This window comes from Strigops habroptila, chromosome 2 (assembly GCF_004027225.2).
Source record: "Strigops habroptila isolate Jane chromosome 2, bStrHab1.2.pri, whole genome shotgun sequence".
Classification (NCBI taxonomy): domain Eukaryota; kingdom Metazoa; phylum Chordata; class Aves; order Psittaciformes; family Psittacidae; genus Strigops; species Strigops habroptila.
In genome coordinates, this window is record NC_044278.2 from 72,674,554 (window position 1) to 72,697,084 (window position 22,531).

Below are 22,531 nucleotides of genomic sequence, written 5' to 3' on the forward strand. Positions count from 1 at the left end.
CCCCGGGGAGCGCGGGAGCAGCGCGGGGCGCGGCAGGTGGTGCCGGCAGCGCGGGCGGGCAGCGGGCGGGGCGGGGAGCGCTCGGCTCAGGGCCGGGGCCCGCCCCGGGAGCTCTGCTCCGGGTGCCCCGGCGGCGGCGGCACTGGACAGAGCCGAGGGGAGGGGAGGGTGCGGCGCGGAGCTCGCGGGGCAGAAAGTGCCTCCGTTGGTCTCTGGAGGCGAGGGCGCGCCATGGGCAGGGCTGCGCTCGGTGCGCCGTGGTAGAGGTCCTCCTGCAGCAGGGGCTGAGCTGCGGGACGCTGTCAGCAGCTGGAAGCTCTCAGGGAAGCTGGGAGGGGGCTGGACCGCTTGCTCCAGGCCCAGACTGTGCAGGGGCCCCAAGCGTCCGCCACAGCGCATACAGGAAAGGAGGAGGGCGGTAATCCAGGAAGCTGGGAGCTAGCAACAGAAAAAACAAAACCCACACAAAAAAAAAAAGAAGGAAGAGGTGATTGTCCCGCTGTAATCAGCACTGGTGCAGGCTCACCTTGGGTACTGGGTGCAGTTCTAGGCCCCACCATTTACAAAGAACATGAAGGTCCTTGAATGCGTCCAGAGGAGGGCAACAAAGCTGGTGGCAAGGCTTCAGGGCATGTCCTGAGAGGTGCGACTGAGGACACCGGGTTTGTCTAGTTAGCAGAAACGGAGGCTGACCTCATTGCTCTCTACAGCTTTTCCCAAGGAGGGGAAATGGAGAGGGAGGTGCTGATCTCTTCTCTGGGATCCATTGATAGAATGTGTGGGAATGGTTCAGAGCTGCGCCAGGGGCAGTTTAGACTAGACATTAGGAAGTATTTCTTTACCTAGAGGGTGGCCAAAAACGGGAACAGGATTCCTAAAGAGGTGACCAGTGCCCTATGCCCATCAGTGTTTCAGAGGCATTTGGACAACACCCTTAATAACATGCTTTAACTTTTGGCCAGCCCCGAAGTGGTCGAGCAGTTGGACTTGATCATTGTAGGTCTCTTCCAACTTTCAGTTCTTTTCTCCCTACTTCCTTTTTTCCATAACAGTACATGCTGAGGAAATACTGGATGACAATTCTTCCCAGCCCTACACTAGCGGAACGGACTGAATGGGTATCGCGTCCCATCATAGGCATTGGCTCTGTCACTCTGTGGGAAAGAAGCCTGTGCCTTCTGATGGGGGTGAGAGATCTAGATTGGATCATTTGAGCATCTGAACAGATTTGTGAGAAACATGTGTGAACTGGTTTTTGAAACTCTTCTGTGTTCCTCCAGTTTATTTGGGTTTCCACAGGATAGCAAAAGACCACATCTCTGACATCAGGGAGGCTCAAAGATCAAGCCCTCAGCCTGAAGCAGGGTGTGCTCCTGAACTAAATGGTTGCAAATCTTGTTGATGTGGGCAATACCTGCTCATTTTCTTGTGATTTCCCCCCACTCCTAACCCCACCCCTCCCCCAAATACTGGTTTGTAAAAATGCCCGAGTTGTTTCTTTTGGAGTGAAACAGAACAAAACACAAGAGCCTGGGGAACACACCACTCCGTCAGGAGTCCATCTGGCCCAATACTCTTGCTCCAGTGGCACCCCATACATGTCTAAAGGAGAGTAGATGAGGAGTGCAGGTCTCCCTCTGTCAGGGTCCAGAGGGTGTTCATAGGCCTCAGTGCCTGGGATCGGCCTCCCTTGGGACCTGCACTGCAGATAGCCCCTCAGACCTACGTCAGAGCTTGTCATGCAGAACTATATGCATGACGTATCATAGTTGTTCTGTTCTATTCTGTTCCATTCCATTCCATTCCATTCCATTCTCTACTGTTCTATTCCATTCCATTCCACTACATTCCATTCCATTCCATTCCACTCCATTCCATTCCCTGCAATCACTATGAGTTGTATGATGAGACCATTGTTTACCTGAAATGCCAAGGGGTTTTCAGCACCAAAAACACTTTCAAAGACACAAATCAGACAGGTTACAGGTGGAAAGAGTATTTTATTTATTTATAAATAAAATTATTTTATATATCCTATTTTAGTTTAGGTTAGCTTAGTTTAGTTAATTTTAGTCTAGTCTAGTTTAGATTTAGATTTTGTCTAGTCTAGTTTAGTTTAGATTGTATTTTCTTTTCCTAAATCTTTCAGAGCGGTGCCGTGGTGGTGCAAGAGCAGTGCAAGAGCCCAGCCAGAATGGGCCGGGGAAGACCTGACAAGGGGGGGTGCTCAATGCCACAGAGGACAGCAGCAAGTCCCGGGGCCACGCTGGGGCCACAGGAGTCCAGAAGGCTGCCTCCCCCCGGATGCGGGGCACGAGGGCCAGCTGCGTGGAGCACGAGCAGCTGCCTTTGGGCCACAATAGCCCAAAGGAGCCCCATGAAGGGGCTGTGCTCGGCTGCAGAGGAAGGCAAAAAACCCCGGGGACACTTGCTGGTCCACCCTGGGGGCAAAAAAGCCCTTCCCCCCCCAGCTGCAGGACACGAGGGGCCACCTTCGTGGTGCATGAGCACCAGGCGATAACCAAGCCAGAATGGAGCAAGGAGCCCTGACAAGTGGTCATGCTCAGTGCTCAGAGGAAGGCAAAAAACCCCCGGGGACCAGTGCCAATATGCCCCGGGGGAAAATTCCTTCCTGACCCCAGCGCTGGCGATCGGCTACTCCCTGAGCACGTGAGCAAGGCCTGCTCCTGGTCCATGGGCTGGTTATGGCTCTTGGGGGACACTGGCACCACCTTTTCTGCCTTCACCTGGAGCCATCTCAGGGGCTTCCGAGAACAGCAAAATGCCGCTGGCATGATCAACCCTGGGGACAAGAATCCTTCCTGTCCCGGGCAGTGGGAGCTCCAAGGCACTGGGGGAGGGCAGTGGGCCATCTGTGGATCCTATTTCTTGTGGCTGCTGCCACTATCTCCCCAGAAGACGAGGATGGCGATCTCCCTGAAGACCGAAGCAGGATTTCCATCCATCTGATGAGCTGTGAGTGCGGCCCCTCCAGGAGCTGGAATTGCAGCAGAGAACCTCCAGCAGCTTCGGGCAGTCTTCTCGCCTCAGCCCCTCCAAGTAAATCCACCAGTGCCTCAAGGAATTCCTCTTGGGTGCCTTCAGGCTGCCAGCTCTGTCCTGGTGGCAGCGCCGGGCACTCTGGCAGTGGGACACGGGAGGATGCTGCCTTATACTGCCCCAAGGTACTGTGATGCTGCGCTGGCGGGGGGTGGCACTATGACACGGGGGTGACGGGGCCCCCGCAGCCCTGCCCAGCGCAGCCCTGCTGCTGCCCCTTTGCCCAGCATCCCTTGGAGAAAGGCCTTTGGGGTGCTGGCCCCGAGGCAGTGCCTGTGCCCAGGAGGCCCAGGGGGATGTCCCTGCCCATGGCGGCCACACACTGGGCACTGCTGCTGGGTGTCCCTGTAAATTAATCTGTATGTTCAGACTGTATCAGTAAAGGCTTTTATACCACGTACAGTCATTTGACTGTAATCCCAGAGGTGAAAGAAAGGGGTTTTGGTTCCCTCTCATGAACTTTGCAGAAATGTAGAGACCATACAGGATTTCCTCACCATTCCTTATCAATACACCAAGTGGCATTTGCTACTGCGCTGCTTATGGTGAGGTCTTCTTCTTGGAAAGGAGAAGAATTTAAGAAATCTCTTCTGCGTTTGTTACACGGGGTGTTTAGATATTTGCTTGTGTTCATTACCATTCATGTGTCTAGTTTGGGGGTTTACCTCTTGTATTACTACTTGAATGCAACACTTGACTGACTGCTGACTAATTCCATGTTCTTGATAGCTCAATAAAGTGTTTTGATCCCAATTCAGTTTAAACTGCGTGGACTGAGCAGCTTTTCCCTGCAACACTCAGGAAGAACAAGTAACTAACTTGGTTGTGTAAAACAGTTTTAAAACCCTCAGCTAAGTATCACGTAAGGGTGCAGTATAGAAGGCAGAGATTTAGAGATTGGCAACAAATCCCCCCAGCACATTTGTTCAAATCCTTGAAATGCAGCATGACCGCTGGTCTCTCTCCCATAGGCTTATTTCTTGAGTGGTCTATTGGGGGTGAAAGGGGAAAGTCACCGAGGTTTACTCTTAGGCACTCTTGGTGGCTCTCGCTGCTCAGAATTGAGGCTCCTGGACACTTTGTTTCCCCATGCTCTGGTGTTGAAGGCATCCCCTCTGGAGCTGCTCACCTCAGCACCTCTGTGCCTGGCAGGATCTTGGAGCAGATTCTCCTGGAAAACATGCTAAGGCACATGAAAAACAACGAGGTGGTTGGTGACAGCCAACATGGCTTCACGAAGGGGAAATCCTGTCTGACCAATTTGGTGGCCTTCTATGATGGGGCTACAGAACTGATGGATGGGGCAAAGCAGCTGACGTCACCTGCCTGGACTTGTGCAAAGCATTTGACACTGTCCCACACGACATCCTTGTCTCTAAATGGCATCAATTTGATAGATGGACCACTCGGTGGATAAAGAATTGGCTGGATGGCCGCACACAAAGAGTTGTGGTAAATGGCTCAATGTCCCATTGGAGACCAGTAACGAGTGGTGTCCCTCAGGGGTCAGTGTCGGGACCAATCCTGTTCAACATCTTTGTCAGCGACATGGACAGTGGAATTGAGTGCGCCCTCAGCAAGTTTGCCGACAACACTAGGTTATGTAGTACAGTTGATACGCTGGAGGGAAGGGATGCCATCCAGAGGGACCTTGACACGCTTCAGAGGTGGGCCAATGCCAACCCTTTGAAGTTCAACCAAGCCACGTGCAAGGTCCTACACCTGGGTCAGGGCAATTGCAGGCACAGCTACAGGTTGGGCAGAGAAGAGATTCAGAGCCCCAACCAACCTGGACTTGAATACTGCCAGGGATGGGGCATCCTCAACTTCTCTGGGCAACATGTTCCATGTCTGACCACCCTTACAGTGAAGAATTTTTTCCTAATATCTAAACTACATCTACCCTCATTCATGGTACATCTTATTGAATTTTCAATCCTGTGCTAGGAGGCAGAGTAGAGAATTGAACTGCTCCTGGCAAATAAAAATTCACATATGCACAAGTATATGCAGAATCTGGCTCTTAAGGAGCGCCAGTGGTACTGGAGAGGCTTGGTACATACACTAAGGTACTGGGAATTTGTAGATGACAGTAATCCTTAAAATAATTTGAGAGCTCTCTACTTATACTCTCTACACTTATATTCCAGTTGCTAGCAGGTGATTTCCAGGACCGCTGTCAGATACTTCAGGAAAGAATAGGCAGTATAGGAGAACTCAGTGTCCTCAAACACTTTGTGAGCCCTCTAGTGTGCTTACAGTGTCTTCTGTATGCCAAAGCCATCACAACCTTATCAGACCACCCATCAAGACATTATCTTGGCCCTGCACTTTGATGCACCATTTTGCTAATCGTGATGGCTTGAAATCCTGTGCACAAAGCCCAATGTCTATTTCAACAAGTGTGTTTCCTTGCAGTCTGGAAAGAGTCTGCAACAAGTTTAAGTAACTCAAGAAAATCAGCGTTCAATTTATTTCTATATAACCAATCCAAACAAGGGGTTTTTTAGAGGTTAAATTCCTTCCATAGAGTTCACAGTGATTGAAATTATGAAAAGGAACTTTTAAATTTCCCTCCACTCACTTGAAGGAACAGTTATGTTCTTAGCCTTACATCAAACCAACAGAGATGTTGGCAGATCACCATCTACTGCCTAAGAGCATTAATCGTAAATAATAGCTACTGTTATTGTAGTACACAGTGAAAATAATTGAACTTGCAGTTATAGACTTTTTTTTTTTTTGTTCTTCAGGTTTTTTTGTGGCTTTTTTTTTTTTTTTTTTACTTTAAAAAGGAAGATCATGAAGCAGTGAAGGTTAATGGGAGAAAAAAAAAGGAAAAAATATCAGAATTGTATTTATTCACCTTGCTACCACTCCAGGTACTACAGTGCTCCCCCGACGTAATTTCCTCTTAATCATGTTATAAGATCTGTTTTGTGTTCTTCGGGTTAAATTGAGTCTGAGGTAAAAAATAAGTAGAAGGGTCAGAAAGGGATGGATCAGACTTTCAGAGAAATTCGTTCTTAAAGAATGCAATCTAAATTCCCAGAAAATCAGTACCATCTCCAAGAAAAGTTAGCTTTCATCTAATTTCATAGAAAGTATCACAAAAAATATATAGGGCATCAGCCTTGACACTAGATCTGCATTTTACTTGTCCACCGTTCACAGATAACATTATTTACAGCAATATCCCCTATATAATATCAGGTTTGAAATATTTTGGAAAAAATCTTTTTTCAGACTTGTAATTCATGCTTTAAAAAATATTTGTACACATTTATCCAACAGGATTGGAAATCATTCCTGCTTTTTGCTTAAATTGCACACATTAAAAAGTAATGCTTAATTTCATTTTTAAAGTACCTAGTCAGTTTGAGTAAATGCAGTAAATCAAATGTAAACTGAAAAAGTTTTACAGTAATACAGTAATAGAATTTCTGTAAGTAGTACTATTTATGAAAAAAAGCCCCAAAAATTTATCCTAGCATATAATTAAAGTACATTTTTAGCAAGTATGCTGTACCTATCTAAAAATACTAACAGTAGTGTGATGAAACTAAATTGATGGTATGCCACAAAATTAACCAATTTATAATTTCAAATCTTACCTTGGCTTCTTCCCTTTATAATATCAAAAATTAATTTATTTATTACTGTAAAAGTACACATATGAAACAAAGGAGCCTTTAAGAAAACTGGCCTTAGCTGCCAACAGAACTTTAACCCTTTCCTTAACAAATCAAAATGTCTACCTTTTTCCACTATGCCTTATGGACCATAAATGTCATTCCTCCTCAAATAATTAAAACGAAAAGATAAAGCATTCCAGCATTTGAGGGCCAAAACACACAAGCAGCATTTTAAGTCAATCAGGAAACCTACTCTGGAGCCAGTGGTCTAACAAGAGGAAGTCAAGTCTTTCTCTTTTTTCACTGTTCAGGTAACTGAATAGCAGTACCTTATCTGAATTCTTATGAATATCTAAACTAAAAAAATCTTGATTAAGAGAACGATCTTACCTTCAAACCTTCAATTTCCACTGCTATAAATTATTTTTATTCTGTTACATACAGAAAATTACAGAGTGCAAATATAAAATACATTTTAAACAGATAATTAAATATCAGTGGTTTAAGTTTATACAGTGTTACCAGAAATCTTAGATTGGGTGTCCATTTAAACATCATTATTCAAGACTCAGCTTTTATCTGAAAAAAGAACCACTCATAATAAACAAAAAAAATAATGTTAAGAAGCATGTATAAAAAAGACCTATTACAATCATTAAAGTTGGTTTTAGTACAATTTCATAATTAGGGGATTCTGATTTATAATATTTGACTATATATTATACAATCTAAGAAAATACAAAATTGTAAAGAATAATAAATCAGAAAAAAAGCAAGCATGAGAGGATTAATGTTGCAATAAAGGATTTTACAAATAATGTAATGAATTTGAAGAAGATAATCTGAAATGCAAAGGATGCTGCACAGTGTAAAGGAAGAAATTTTTTTCCTGATAGTGTTCTGAAGGCACAAAAACATGAGGAAATAATACTAATTTTGCATGAAGATAAGTAGAGCTAACAATACAGATGGGTACTTCAAATATAAGAACATCATTATCCTTTGGGTTGGCTAAGATTAAGCCCAGCTCAGGTATGATATAAGACCTAACAGAGCATATAACTTTAAGACTAAGAAACACTGAGTTTATGGTCTCAGGTCTTCTAGGATTTACTTCAACAGGCAGGAGCTTCTCTGCCATGGACTGAAGAAGGCTAACCTTCCCCATGACATCCATATGCAGTTACAAGAAGGGTAGAAGACCTCTGCTCTTAGACCTCCTCCTCAAGTCTTCTTCAGCTGCACTGGAAGGTATTGCCTTTTTGCTCATGGGACCAAAAAACCAGCTCTACTTGTACCTCGTTAAATCTGAAACCATGGCTGACCAGTACACTGCCAAATGAAGACAGAAGAGAACGCTCCTCATATCCTTATCTCCACCAACCTGTACATGCATTTTAGACTGCAAAACATGATAACTACCAGAAGTAACCGCAAGAATTAAAACAAAAACTATTTCCAAATATTTGTTTTCATGAAGACAGTCAAGCTATTTGTATACTACTCCTGCATTCCTCTCTACGACTGTTGATGCAAAGCTCGGTAGAGAAGGCTGCGTGGAGACCTCATAGCAGCCTTCCAGTGTCTGAAGGGGGCCTGTAAGGATGCTGGAGAGGGACTCTTCATTAGGGACTGTAGTGGTAGGGCAAGAGGTAATGGGTTCAAACTTAAATGGGAAGTTTAGATTAGATATAAGGAAGTTCTTTACAGTGAGGGTGGTGAGGCACTGAAATGGGTTGCCCAAGGAAGTTGTGAATGCTCCATCCCTGGCAGTGTCCAAGGCCAGGTTGGACAGAGCCCTGGGCCACATGGTTTAGTGTGAGGTGTCCCTGCCGATGGCAGGGGGGTTGGAACTAGATGATCTTAAGGTCCTTTCCAACCCTAACTGTTCTATGATTCTATGATGACAGTCCTGTATAAGTTTATCTCTACCCAGAGTAATGAAAGACAGCTCTGCATTTTTACATTGATTAATTTACACCACGTAGTTACTTTGCTCTGGAACAGCTCCTAGTGAAGTCCATAAGCCTGCCTGCAAGTGAGACAAGACACATTGTGAGACTTCTCTTTCTTCATTAGTAGCATTGCAAAAAGTTGGCTATTATTAACCCATCCTAAGATCTGTCTGAAGTGCCTCTGCAGATACACAACAACTAGGGAATGTACAGAAAAGGTTGAAACAGCAAAGATAAGCAAAGGTATGGATCACCTTCTGTTTGAGAGGAGATTAGTGTGGTGGGTTGACCATGGCTGTATGCCAGGTGTCCACCAAGCCTCTCTATGACACTGCTCTTCAGCAGGATGGGGCAGGGGAGAAAATAAAATGGGAAAAACCTCATAGGTCAAGATAATGGCAGTTGAATAAAGCAAAAGCAAAGGCATTACACAGAAGCAAAGGAAAACAAAAGATTTACTCTCTACTTCCTGTTAGCAGGCAATGTCCAGCCACTTCCTGGGAAGCAGGGTGTAGTGATTGTTCCAGAAGACAAACATATAATAATGTAATAATGAATGTCCCCCCTCCTCCTGCTTTCTTCTCTAAGCTTTATTGCTCAGTGGACATGATATGGTATGGAACATGCCTTTGGTTAGTTTGGGTCAGCTGTCCTGGCTATGTCCCCTATCAATATCTTGCCCAGCCCTAGCCTTCTGGTAAGGAGAGAATGTTGGAGAGACAGTCTTGATGCTGTGTGAGCACTGCTCAGCAACCACTTATGTGTTATCAACACCTTTCTGGCTACCAGTACAAAGCACAGCACTATGAGAGAAAATGTAAAACTAATACCATGATAGATAAATAGATAGATAGATAGATAGACAGATATTCACTCTTTGATCCTGTGTATTGCTGGACTGCAGAACCTTCTATGGAAATTAAATCCATTCATTCATTATGCACTGTATGACAAATACTTGCTTTTCGTTGTTTTATACATGCTACCTGGTAGTTTGATTTAATGATACATGACATTTATGAGAAAAAGTGCATAATCATTTTTCTACTCAACCCCAGCATGATTTCGTCACTTTTACCCTACTCATTTTTAGTCACTTCTTTTTTCTTACTGAAGCCTTAGTCTAGCTAGATCTCCTTGCCCAGACACCACTCCATACCTATGACCAAGCTGTCATCCCTCTCCAATGTTTTATAGAACTATAAAGCTTGAAAATGCATTTTCACAGTTTTAGCAGACAGTTTAGAGACAAGCCCTACACATGAATAGGTAAGACTGGTTTTCCCCAGCATGCCTGTCTTTGGATTTATCATTACCGAATTTCATCTGCTGTTTTATCACGTACTTACTCAGTATCTTAAAACCATCCACTTCTGAGTATACTCCCCTGAATAGTTCAGTATCACTAGAAAACTTTATCACCTCCCTATATTGGGATGAATAGCTGTGGAATTCCCCTATCCTACTATTTTATATTTGCAATATAAATGTTTTACAAATATTTATAAATAAATATGCATAGAAATTATTTTTAATATCATTATTATTCTTTCCTTCCTATCTTTAAACAGGGAACTATGGAAAGGTCTTTCCTCTTACTCCATGGAAGCTTAACTTCTTATTAAAAACTTGGTAAGGAATTTTGCTGAAAGACTTTTGTAAATCCAAGCAGACTATACTAACTAGATATGCCTTGGTCCATAGGCTATTTTACTTCTTTCAGAAGACTTTTAACAAACAGCGACACAACTCCTTTCCACAAAAGTCATGCTGAATGATCTCCACTATATTTCTCCATGTGTCCTTCAGTTCCATATCACACTTACCAGTAATTTGCCTGCTCATCCACTCAGCAATGCACAAGTACTACGCTCATTTCACCAATGTCAGTGTCCAGAACTTTCCTTTATAGATCTGCTTCTGTATTTTTCTGTATCGGTAGAGTATTCATCTTCATCTTTGTTAGTTTTTAAACTGTCTCAAACATTTATTCTCTGAATACTTTCCATCACCTGGGCAGATACTTCAGATGATGCAAAGCACCTAACACTTTGGCCTTTTAAGTAAACAAATTTGTGGTTCTATTTGAACAGTTATATTTACATTTTCTCTCTAAAAAGAGAAGTCCAAATAGAACTTAACTTACATATTAATCTTTCTAGAATAACATGCAACATATCTTTATGGAGGTTCTGGCTTCATCCAAGGGCTCAAATGGATGAACGAAAAAAAAAAAAAGAACGGTGTTAAATGAACCAAGTTCTTTTACTGTGTGTAACATGAGTGATGACTGAGCAGCTGATTCTTCGAAGTATGAGTGTGCTCACCTTTCCGTGAAACAGCAATATTGAATAAAAAATGTTAAGGATATGGTCTAAAATGAAAATAATAACAATAAAAAAGATCACTAGTACATAAAATGCATAAAACGTAACCGTTCTTTTTTCTAAAAATAAAAGGAATTAGGACTTTGAAAAGAAAATTTAAAAAAACCCAACCCCAGATACAGGCCCAGCTTTTTAACTGCACATAGCAAAGGTCAGTTACAACAGAAAAATTCTAAACTTGCATAAAATTTAAATAAATAATTTCAGATGCAGAAACTCAAGAACAGTTTATGATCATATCCTACGAATAGCAACTATCTGTGTACTAATATAATTGTCCCCATCACAGTACTATGAAAGACAAGCTGATGACCCATGACCAGGAACACAGCATTTGTACACAGTGTACACAGTGGTTCATACAACTGGGACAGGAGTGTTCACAGTAGTTTTAATCCAGGTGACACTGTAGCAGTAGCAGTGAAGAAATGGTAACCATGAGACCAAAAGTGGCTGGAAAGCCCAGCAGGTGAAGATCCCACCAGCTTCCTACAGCACACGCTGAAACTCATGCCATCACATTTTACATATGCTAAAAAGACTAAGGTTTGCATGACTCCTTTCACTGTTTATTTAAATGAACAGCAGAAGATACCATGTAAAAAATCCTGGCAGCAGCTGACTGCTGCGAAGTCAGCAGGAATTAATTTACTCAGGTATCAAAAGCTAAAACTGATACCACCCACTCCAAGGGGATTTAGGCAAACACTTGGCTCATCAAACAAATTACCACGTTTTATGGCCATCAGGACATCTCCAGCACTTCAGGCTTATTCTGTCCCAGTTTCTATTGATGATATTTATCTAATGGGTGCTTCCTGACAGAAGTCACTAGGGCCCTATAATAAGCGTTGTCCACCCAATTAGGAAGGTTGAACGCCCCTGATTTAAGATCATGCATTTTACAAGTGCAGATGGCTATGGTTACAGAGTCATCATCAGTTCCCATAGCTCATTTGACAGGCAACAGTCATGAAGCTTTGGTGTCTTGATCTCCTGCTTTGTCTGACCATAAAAGATCCAAGAAACATAGCGATGGTTTCTTTAAACTGTGTGCTTGTCTTATGTATTTGCAAACCTGTGGAAATTTAGAGTAGTATAGATAAGAGACCATTTTAATCAGGGAATGACAGCATTTCTCAGATTAAAGGGAAATACCAACACATAATTATCTCTTGCTGCTATGAGATAAACAGGACTTGTTTTGGTTGCTATGCGAGAAATAAGATGACCCTTGTAAGTGATAAAACTGGTAACAAATACAATGACAAGAAAACCAGCTAAAAATTAGAATTCTGCTGATTTCTAAAGTTACCTTATCACGAGCTTCTCTAAGGCTGATAGATGTAGCTGTTTGTATGTGTACAACTTTTAGATAACCTGTACATCATATCACCAAAAATAATGGTATTCTGTATTCAAATCTTGCAGTACTTCCAGTTTTTATCCGTAATAATACATCCCACAACACAAAAGTACGCACTGACTTCAACTTTGCCCTCTGTAATTTCTGTTGGTGGGTATCATAAAGTCTGTGAAGTCTTAAAACCTTAAATATTGCAAAGAATGTTTATGGTTGGGGATTATTCAACAGGAAATTCTTGCTACATCCAATGAAGATTTCAAGTATTAAGATAAAAATGCTTACTTCTCCCAAAATTCTAAAATATTATGGCTTTTAATAGTAATACTTTATAAAGCTATCATCAAAGAAAAGTGTTTTATGTATAAAAAATGTAAGATCATTTCATGTTATAACTGGCTAGCAGTGCAGTATCAGCATTTAACAATCAAATACTGATTTTAATTGGGTAGTTAGTCAATCATCTGGCAACGTTTAAGCAAGCTGCCAGGCTCATAAAGACAAGAAGGAGCTTTCCAAGAGTAAAAAAAAAAAAAAACCCACAAAAAACTGTTGTCAGTAACTTACTTGACAGTTACCAATGTTAAACTTTTATTTTAAACACTCTAACAATTACTTAAGTTTAAAAGACTATATTTCAGGTTTGTAATACTATATAAAGCATTAGGAAAAATGAAGCTTTTATTTCATCAATGTTTCTGCAACATGAGGTATCACTGAGAAATTTGAAAAATGTGAAAACCATTGGAGAGTTAGAAATGTAGATTCTTCTTAATAACTTCAGTTATTCAAGATGTGCATACCAAGAAGGGTTCTAACTATGCCTTCCACTTTACTAATAAACTTCTTTCTGACATTTCTTCACAGATCTCATAGTAAGAAGTCTGCTATCTCAGTTTTGGTGAGGTACTAGTATTTGATCCTCCCAGGCTGTCATTTTAGGTTAAATCCACCACTTATCCCAAGACTAATTTTGGAGGGAAACTGTATAGACAGAAGAATTCATTCTATTAAAGCATAAGTGTGCTACTTCAAAATCTGACAGTAATCGTGTTTTCAGTGGACTGACACTTAATTCCAGCATACCTGGTGTCACATGGCCTTGTGAAAAGGGAAGAGAGATGCAAGAATAAAGGCGATGATCCTCTGGCTCTTTCATAGCTTTTTCCTTGTCAGTATACTTTATACAAGTGTATCTATTGCCTTTTTGCACAAGGCGACTCTCTGTTACCATGAGAAGCAAGAAAAAGCCTTTGTGTACAGTGATCACAGACTATCATATTCAACTTACCCAGTTCACACATCTAAAAAATGTCTAGTCTAAGGTAGTCATTGAGGATTTCTCTGCAGTTAGTGAAGAGTATCTTTAGCTCATGATTCATACTGAACTAAAATTGGTATCTTCAGTAGGCATCTAGTGTGTGTGTGACCCATGTCTTTTTCTCTCCACTTCAGCAACTATTTTAGGCTGGATGCTCACCTTTTAGGTGACTCAGAGTAGGCATTATGAAATCCAGCCCAGAAGATTAGGAAGTACCAACAAGATGACGAAACCAAACCAAACCAAACCAAACCAAACCAAAAAGTACAATACTATCCCAGGAGTATATGGAACAGAAATCCAGAAAAGAAAGAGAACAGAGCCTGTGCTATTTTGCAATGCACCCTGTCTGGAATACTTCTGCTCCATACTCATGCAAGATAAAGTGAAAATGGAATAGTGCATAGGTGAATGGGGTAAACAAGAAGGATAAAACCCGTAAGTGGGCAAAACATGCTCATTATTTTTAAAATATGTATATTTGCAAAAAGGACTGCAAGATGTTCTGACTGTGGTACGTAAGGGACATGATTATTCAGGAGGCATAATCTAGTAATACAGTATTTTTATCAAATTATTAAAATTCTCTTTGCTTCCTATATGCATTCCCTATAAAACTCTAAACTACAACAAACTGTTAAGAACAAAAACTCTGTGAAGGACTGCATTTTCATTTAAAAGTGGTTTTGCATGAGAAACACGGTGTCTTTTCACCAAAGAATTACCTGTTTATTACACTTTTTCATATGAAGTATCACTTTGGTGGAGATGTCTCTATGTAAAAATTAATCGCACTGCACAGTACTAGTTTTTCAATGAGGCTTATAAACTTTATGCTGGGTTTTTGGACTTCCCTTGAAAAATGCAGGAATCTGAAGACAAACTGGTAGAGATTAATAGTAGCTGAAAATATACTGGCTTCTAAAGAACTCAGGGGGTTATGAATAACTAAATTAAAATTCCACAAGAAAACATCTGAGGAAAGGACATAAAAAGCATTTCCATGTGTATTAAACAGCATCTATTCTGTATTATACTGAATACATTAAAAAATTATACACCAGGTCCATGCTGGAGGGTATGTGGCTATCAAACACAAACTGTGCAATATTAGAGCCACCTGCCTGTCCCCCTGTCTGTCTGTCTGTCTCTCTCATTCCCTCTCTCTCTCTTCAGTAACTCTCAGAAAACAAGGAAGGTTCTTCTAGTACTAATTTATATGCATATCCACATGTTAAAAGCAAGTTCAAAGGAGCTGGAAGGTGGACTATTCATTAACAGTAGCCTTGTAATAGTCTTGTTATGCCTTGTACGTAGTGTTATTAAGAAGGATTTGGCATACAGTAATTTTACAAATGTCTTTAAAATGTAAGATAGAAAATACTTTTTTTCTTGGTCTGCTACTCTGACACTATTATAAGTGTATAAACAGAATTTCAAATAACAGCAATCTGCATAAAGGAAGAACATTTTTTGTTTCACTTCTCCCTATTAGATCTTGGTAAAGCTACAAAAAAAATCTGTCACAGAAAGCAGATAACTACCATGGTAAACCTTTGTAAAATTCAAAAACTCTAAACCTAAAATAATCCTAATCTGAAGAGCTAATCATGGTACGAAGCTATTGTAATGCGTATCCAATTATAATCAGTATTATGATAATGGCTCTGTCATTAATGTTCTGTGCTATTTCTCATTATTTCTAGAGACACTGCTAAAAGCAAAACCTTGAAGCTATTTACAGATGGGAAATTCCAGCACCTGTCTTGCTTAAATTTTCTATGACATTCCCTACCATCAGGAATTTCCAATTTTGCCAATAATTTTTCAACAAAAACTCTTTCGCCTGTTATCTGGTTGAGGTTCATAGTTTAAGTATGCAAAAATTGTTCAGATATTCAATTCCAGACTTAAATTAGACAGGGAAAGGCAGGAAAAGATTTACTTTGCCAAAGCTTTACAAATTCCTTCCCCAGTCTCATCAGATAACTTGTCACTTCACACTCTGGAGCGGCAAACTGAAATGTGTAAACAAAGCTCCTTTTTTGTAGTTCCTAGAGGAAAAGTACTGACTGAAAAAAACACAAACTCTTCTGGAAGACTGCTCTCCTGACATACACCGTGGAAATGAATTTGGCAACTAGATGCTCCAAGTAATCCCTCAGTACCTGAATATGCCCTGGTTCAAGGCTACTGTAGTTAAGCAGGGCATTAGTAGATCTTGTAGCGGTAGGGCAAGGGTAATGGTTTTAAATTAAAAGAGGGTATATTCAAACTAGATAAAGGATTTAACAAAATAAAAGGAAGATAAAAGGAATACATTTGCTATTATGAGGGTGGTGAAACACTGGAACAGGTTTCCCAGAGAGGTGGTAGATCCCCCATCCCTGGCAACATTCATGGTCAGGTTGGACAGCGCCCTGAGCAACCTGGTCTAGTTGAAGATGTCCCTTCTCATCACAGGGGGGTTGGACTAGATGACCTCTAAAGGTCCCTTCCAACTCAAACCACTCTATGATTCTATGATCCCCTGGGTTACACATTTTTGTCACTCAGCCTCTCAGAAACGTTAGCGATGTCTGACACAAAGGAAAAAAACAAGTATCCCAGCTTTTTTTCAGGTTGGAATAAAGCATGTATCAGGGTGCAAAGTCTACAGGAAAGCTGACATGGACCTAGTAAACTGGACAGAGGTGTAGGAAGGAAGAAAGGTGTGTGAGGCCAACGGAGATAGCTCATTAATGGAAAACACACATAAGAAAAAGGTGGAAAAGAGTGGGAAGAGTGAGTAAGAGAAATGGAAGATGAGGAGGAACACTAAGCATACTGGGCAGGGATGAAGAATCTTGCATCAGGTAGATAAGGAGAAAAAAGCGGGTAGCTGAGGCACTGAGTAGCTCTGCTCCTTCAGTACATCCTTCTGCATCCATACCCAGCACATCCATCATCATCTATACCTCTTGGGTCTCTTCTCAGGCCTGGAGGATAAACTGGCTCAAAAGAGGTTTGATTTTCTCTCTGCTCTTCCAGGCATTGAGAGCTAAGGATGGAGATAAGAATGAACTTAAAATAGTAACAGATTTTCAAAAATAAAAAAGGGCAATGGGCAAAGAGAGCCAACAACAAAATGGCAAGGCTTTAGCTTTCTGTTGCAACGGTAATGGCTGCTTCCTTTTCCCTTGCCCTGCATCCAGCACCTCCTGAGTAGAAGGGATGACTGCTGCTTGGCCTCTGTAGCAGGTCAGGCTGGTAACTTTGACTCAGAGAAGAAGACACTGGAAGAGGCTGAAATAAACAGAATGATCCTGTAATAATGGCTGTTATTCTCCCTCAAGACAGAAAACTTCCAGTGCCTTATTACTTGTGGTCCCACGAAAATCAGCAAGAGGTTTAGTATAACAGCCTGGCTCTACACTGGAAGACAGTCTTTCAGGAGAGATCTTTGAAGATTTAAATCTAGTCAGTGTGGTGTTGACTTAATGGGAATTTTATTAAATGTAAAAACAGGTTTCAGTGGTTTGAAGCAAGGTACCATGAGAAGGGTTGTTTTAAGGTAAGTTTTTAAGACAGTAACATACACCTATGATTCTACTGTAAACTACTACAGTCTGAAGTGTGTGTATTCCAGTACCGATAGCTGGTATGCCAGCCCATTAGGCACTGCAAACCAAAGCAATACAGTCCTGTAAAAGATGAGTGATCTAAGTGAAAAGTCACATACATATGGATTTGGTATGTGAACACACTTGTCTCTTAATGGATATAAACAAGTAAGTGCCTATGATTTTACAGTAAACTTGGAAATATAGTTAGAAATGGCATAAGAACACTGATAAATAAATCAATAAAACCATGCATATGAGACTTGCACAGAGCTAGCTTCCATGGCTTTGTTCCCCTGGTACTGGAAGCCTCCTGCTCTTACTTGTCCTTCCAGGAATATTTCCTAACCTTTCAACTGCATCTTAAATTATACTACAACTCTAATCAGCATTGCCCTCCTGCTCTGCATCTGCACAGGTCTCCACACAGTGGACCCTTCACCATACACAGTGCAACCTGTGGGCAGCAACAACTCCAGAAATACGTATTTCAGTGCATATACATTCTTCCAGTGACAATGGCAAACAATTTCTGGCTGCAAGCCAACATGGCATTGCAGCCTAAAGTTACTACACTGCAACTCCTTAATCAACCATAAATTTCTTTTATGTTATTAGAATGACTAAGAAATTCAAAACATATTACTATGATCTTGCTATTTCTATAGCCTTTAGAAATTAAATATTTCGTTCAGATGTTTTGCCTTTTCTGTATTTTTCCAACTGCGCAGTATGTGTCTATACTATAAGACATGAAAAAAGCTTTCGTATCACACAGCTCATTAGAGGTTTAAATGAACCAGTTCTAGATGTATGATTTTGACCTCATTACCATCCTCAATCAATGAAATAAAAATGGTGGTTGTCATAACATTGTATCTTGGATACATTACTCTAGGAATCTGCAATCAGAGTCTGCTCCTCAGATGGTAAAACTGCTATTGAATATATTTGCTAGTAGTAAGCCTGATTAAATAATAATAGATAAAATAAAAGATTTTTAGAACTCAATAAGCCAATCAAAGTACTTCTGAGCACTCTGGAGGGAAAGATATTCTACCTTCATCTTGTCATAACCTCAGTCCATTTGCAAAATGCTGCAGGAAAAACCCCAAAATCCTCACCTGGCAGAGTTCCTATGCCACCCTAAATAGGTCTTAATATGTTTGTATGTCACATGCTCCAAATGTCATGACAAAAATCACCATGTGTCTTAAGTGCTGCTCTGAAGGTGAAAGACATGCTTTGAGATCAGTGACAATTCTTTTTAAAACACTCCTTATCTTCAGAATGAGAATATTTTCTTCTTTTTTGTCTAGTTTTATGCCAGTCATACACTTAGCATGGGATGAACCACACTCTGGAGAGGCCCCTTTGTCTCCACTGACTACAGAGGGATTTGAGGTAATGAACTTAAGGCTTGATGGTTAACCCTTTAACAACTTACTGCATTCTGCATGTCTAATACAAATGAGAGAGATTATCTATGGCTGTATTCAATTTAAGCAAGTTTTAAGTTACATGTACTAGGTCATTTCCAGAATTTTACACTTCCCAATATGCTACTATATAAGCAGTCATTATCTGGATTTCTAAAAATATACAAATGCTTTCTACTGACCAAGCCTTTAGTTGGTACATATTTGTGAAGGCAGTAAGCTGGTATTCACATACCTTGCCTGTTACATGTACTGGACATTCAATGTATGTTATTTTTGAGAGGCTTGAGTGACCAGTACTTACCCCAAAGGCTCAATAATTGATGAACAATCCAGAGCTGCCATATTTTCCCTTGTCACATGTATTAAATATTTTAGCATACAGAACAAATTCACAAACAGTCAAATTTCTGACAAGTCTGCCAAGCTAAAATTCTTCAAATTTTACACTTTTCAAGTTAAGCTATTCTTATTGATTTAGTTGCATTTGGTGAATAGACTCTGACTGCTTTTTAACACAGTTTCATTTTTACTACTGAAATAGTGGCGGGTTTTTTTCATGACAATTTAATATTTTCTGAAATGTGTGAAGTCATGTTATTAAAAATTTCAATAGCGTTTTGTATATAACATTCTTTTCATGTGAAACTATTCTTAAAAGTTCCTGTTACTGAATCATCTATCTCTACAGGATGCTGGGGTTTGATAGTTCTTTTGTGATTTAGCCAAATATTCTTTCCTTCGCTTTGTCATATATCAGTTACATTCTATAAGCAATTGTTGCAGTATATAACTGGAAAGTCATACCTCCAGTTTCTTTCACAATGTACTTTCAATTAGTTTCATAACGTTCCCTGCACACCTGTACAGAAATAAAGCTTTGAACAGAGAGGCAAAGTGCAGGCAGAAGAAAAGACTTATCTGGATCTTCAACATCAGGTATGGAAGAAACGTTTTACCTTTACATAGTCCTCCCTTCCTTCATCTACTTTTTCTCCTCACAGACACACAAAACAAGATGTCAACCCTCATCCATTGGAAATAGCATGAGAAGGTTTGGGCTGAAGAGGCTCTCCATAGTTCATTGACTCCTGTCTACACCTGCTCAGGTGAAAAGCTTCTTTCTAACAGAAACTGAGAATTCGGCATTGCCACATGTGTGCTTAGGCATACTATATTCCTTAAAAGTAATTGCTTCAGAATATCCTCAACTATGTTATGGGTCTCTAGCACACAGATTGCAAAGAGATATTTTCTGGCAGAAGATAAAGCTGACTTTTATCAGGCTGTTTTTAGCCTGGTTTCCTATGGAAACAAGGCTGTGCAACAGTATAATACAGTCTGTGTGTCCTCTCCCTGGAATTTTTGAACTAAGTAGCCCAATTTCAACCAAATGTGACTGAGCAGATAGAAATCTCAAAGATAGTTACGCTCTTTATAAATTTTGAAAGCGGCAGCTGCTGGAGAGAAGAGAGACCAGGATCCTAGCATTAACATGCAGGGTGCTAACAATCTTATCAGCCCATTTCTGCTGTCAAGTGTGGCAGCCTGCATATCATTACCAGAATAGATGTATATTCAGAGATAAAAGAAGACCTCTATAATTAAATTATTAACCAAGAGACATAAATCCATAAGAAGCTTGTCCTCTTTAGTTCTGGTTCTTTCAGCACTTCTCTCCTTTAACTAGACAGCCAAGATACGAGGTTGACGAGGGAACAAAAAAAAACAAAAAGGGGGAACAGTTTAAATTAAAAACAAAAAGTCGTACAAAATCCGTATTGTAGCAAAAGAGGTGGAATAAAGAGTTTATCAGCTACACAAGGATGGACAAGTTTTAAGGTTATGTACTACGGTACATTTAAACCCCTTTCTGATTTTACCACATTCAGAACTCTTACACACAAACGCAGACACACACAGAAACACACATACAGAAGACTCTGAGCTTCACTTTTTAGCTGTATCCAGCTAAACATATTAAATGACCCAACTTTTTCATGCAGATACGTGACAAAGAAAATAATTTTCTCTTTGTTGCCTATGTTCTATAGCCAAGCAGCAACATAATGTTTAAAGAACAGGGATTCCTCCACTAAATCCATTTTTACAGCTCTTTGGCGATTAGCTTGAGATGCTCTACCATAATTATCTGTGCCACAATTTCTCCTTGTGTGGTCCAAAAATACTTCCAAAAATACCACCAAATACTCACTGATTCATTGTTGAAATGCATGCACTGACATGGGGAAGTGGTATGAAAAGTTATTTGTTACACAAAGTAGCATAATTCTTCATTACATGTCCAATATTCTGCCAGTATTTACTATAAATAAGACTGTTCTGTTCCAAGATTTCTCAAGACAGAAGATACAAATTCCAAGCTCTCAGCCAAAAAACATCAAAATCTATAAAGTATTTCTCAGCTAGCAGTTCCTGAAATATAACTGATATTTAATCCCTACCTATTAATTCTCAAGAAAAAAAAAAATAAAGAGCTTTGATTTCACTCATTTTTGTGGCAACAGCTCTCTTCTTATTTTTTTCCCCCTTTCTTTTTTCCTTTTTTTTTTTTTTTTTTTTCCCCATAGTGTCAGGTATCTTTTCCCTTGCACCCCCTCTGCTAATGCTGGGAATCAGGTGCGTACTGCCAGTAGGGCACCTATCATCAATAGACTTAAGTTTGCTACAGATACACATCTCAGCCAAAACAGAATTCAAAACGAAGATTTCAAATTCTTGATTCGGTGGATCAAGGATATACTCAGGAAGCTTCCAAGAGATGACAGATCAGTCCCTTTCTTTGTCTACTGCAATCCAAGCCTTTGTCTCCCACTACCCTGGAGGTTATGCAAAACATCAAGCTATGTGACCTGAGTAAGGAATGAGATATCAGTGGCACAGCTCCTTACACTGTACAGTTGTATCTTTTAACAGATCTTTATCTTTTCTGTACAGTTCTTTACACTGTACAGAAGTAGATACTCAATCCAGGATGAAGGAGGATCCAATTAACCTCAGAGAACAGTGCTGAAACCAGCTGGAGAGTGGCCAGCAACTAGCAAAGCAGACCCATACATACCTTAGCAGACCCGTATATACCTTAAGTGCTATCCCTCTCTAGATCTCTGCAGAGGTACACAAGGCAAAAATCTTTCCTAAGAAGAAACCCTCTTTCAAAAATGTACTTGGGATCATTCTTTTCCTTGAGGTCACACAGGTAAAAATCCATTTGATGTTTCCAGTTCCCCTATATATACTTGCCTAATGGATTCGGTATTTCCTTGAACAGGAAGAGCTGAACTTTTATCCCCAGCATCCAACTTCCCCAGAAAGCATCTTCGCAAATGGGTTGTACATTATTCTGTCTGGCAAAGAGCCCTCTCCAGCCTTTTCCTTAGTCAAGAAGAGAAGAAAAAGAGCATGATTCTGTAGCTTCAAGGACAGACCAGCCATGGATGAGGTCCTTCGGTGCACCACTCCTGAGGCAGGTTTCAAACCCTCAGCTCCCTGTTTGCCCCACAGCAGTTACGCTCTCTCACACCCAGTTCTCACCCTTTCAGCCTATACTATTGTCATGAAAGAGATAAAAAGCTGTCATGCCTACTGCAACTTCCAATATTGGCATTTAAAGATTAGTCAGTGGCTATGCAGAGCATTCAGTAGCTAAAATCTTCTTTTTATTAGGGTTTTTTGTTTATTTCCTACCTCCATAAAATAGCCAACCAAAGAAACAGATGACATACAACACTGTAAAAGAGTCAAAGTT

The 22,531-nt window shown here is 40.6% G+C and overlaps 1 protein-coding gene and 1 long non-coding RNA gene across 2 annotated transcripts in view; one reads left to right on the forward strand and one right to left on the reverse strand.

Moving 5' to 3' along the window:
* Nucleotides 1-22,531, reverse strand: part of GPC6 (glypican 6) — a 737,424-nt gene that overhangs the window by 682,908 nt on the left and 31,985 nt on the right. The window lies entirely within an intron of this gene.
* On the forward strand, nt 1,671-21,199 carry LOC115603907. The gene is made up of 3 exons (XR_003990044.1): nt 1,671-1,760; nt 9,368-9,372; nt 21,189-21,199. It is a non-coding gene; the product is annotated as an uncharacterized LOC115603907 (long non-coding RNA).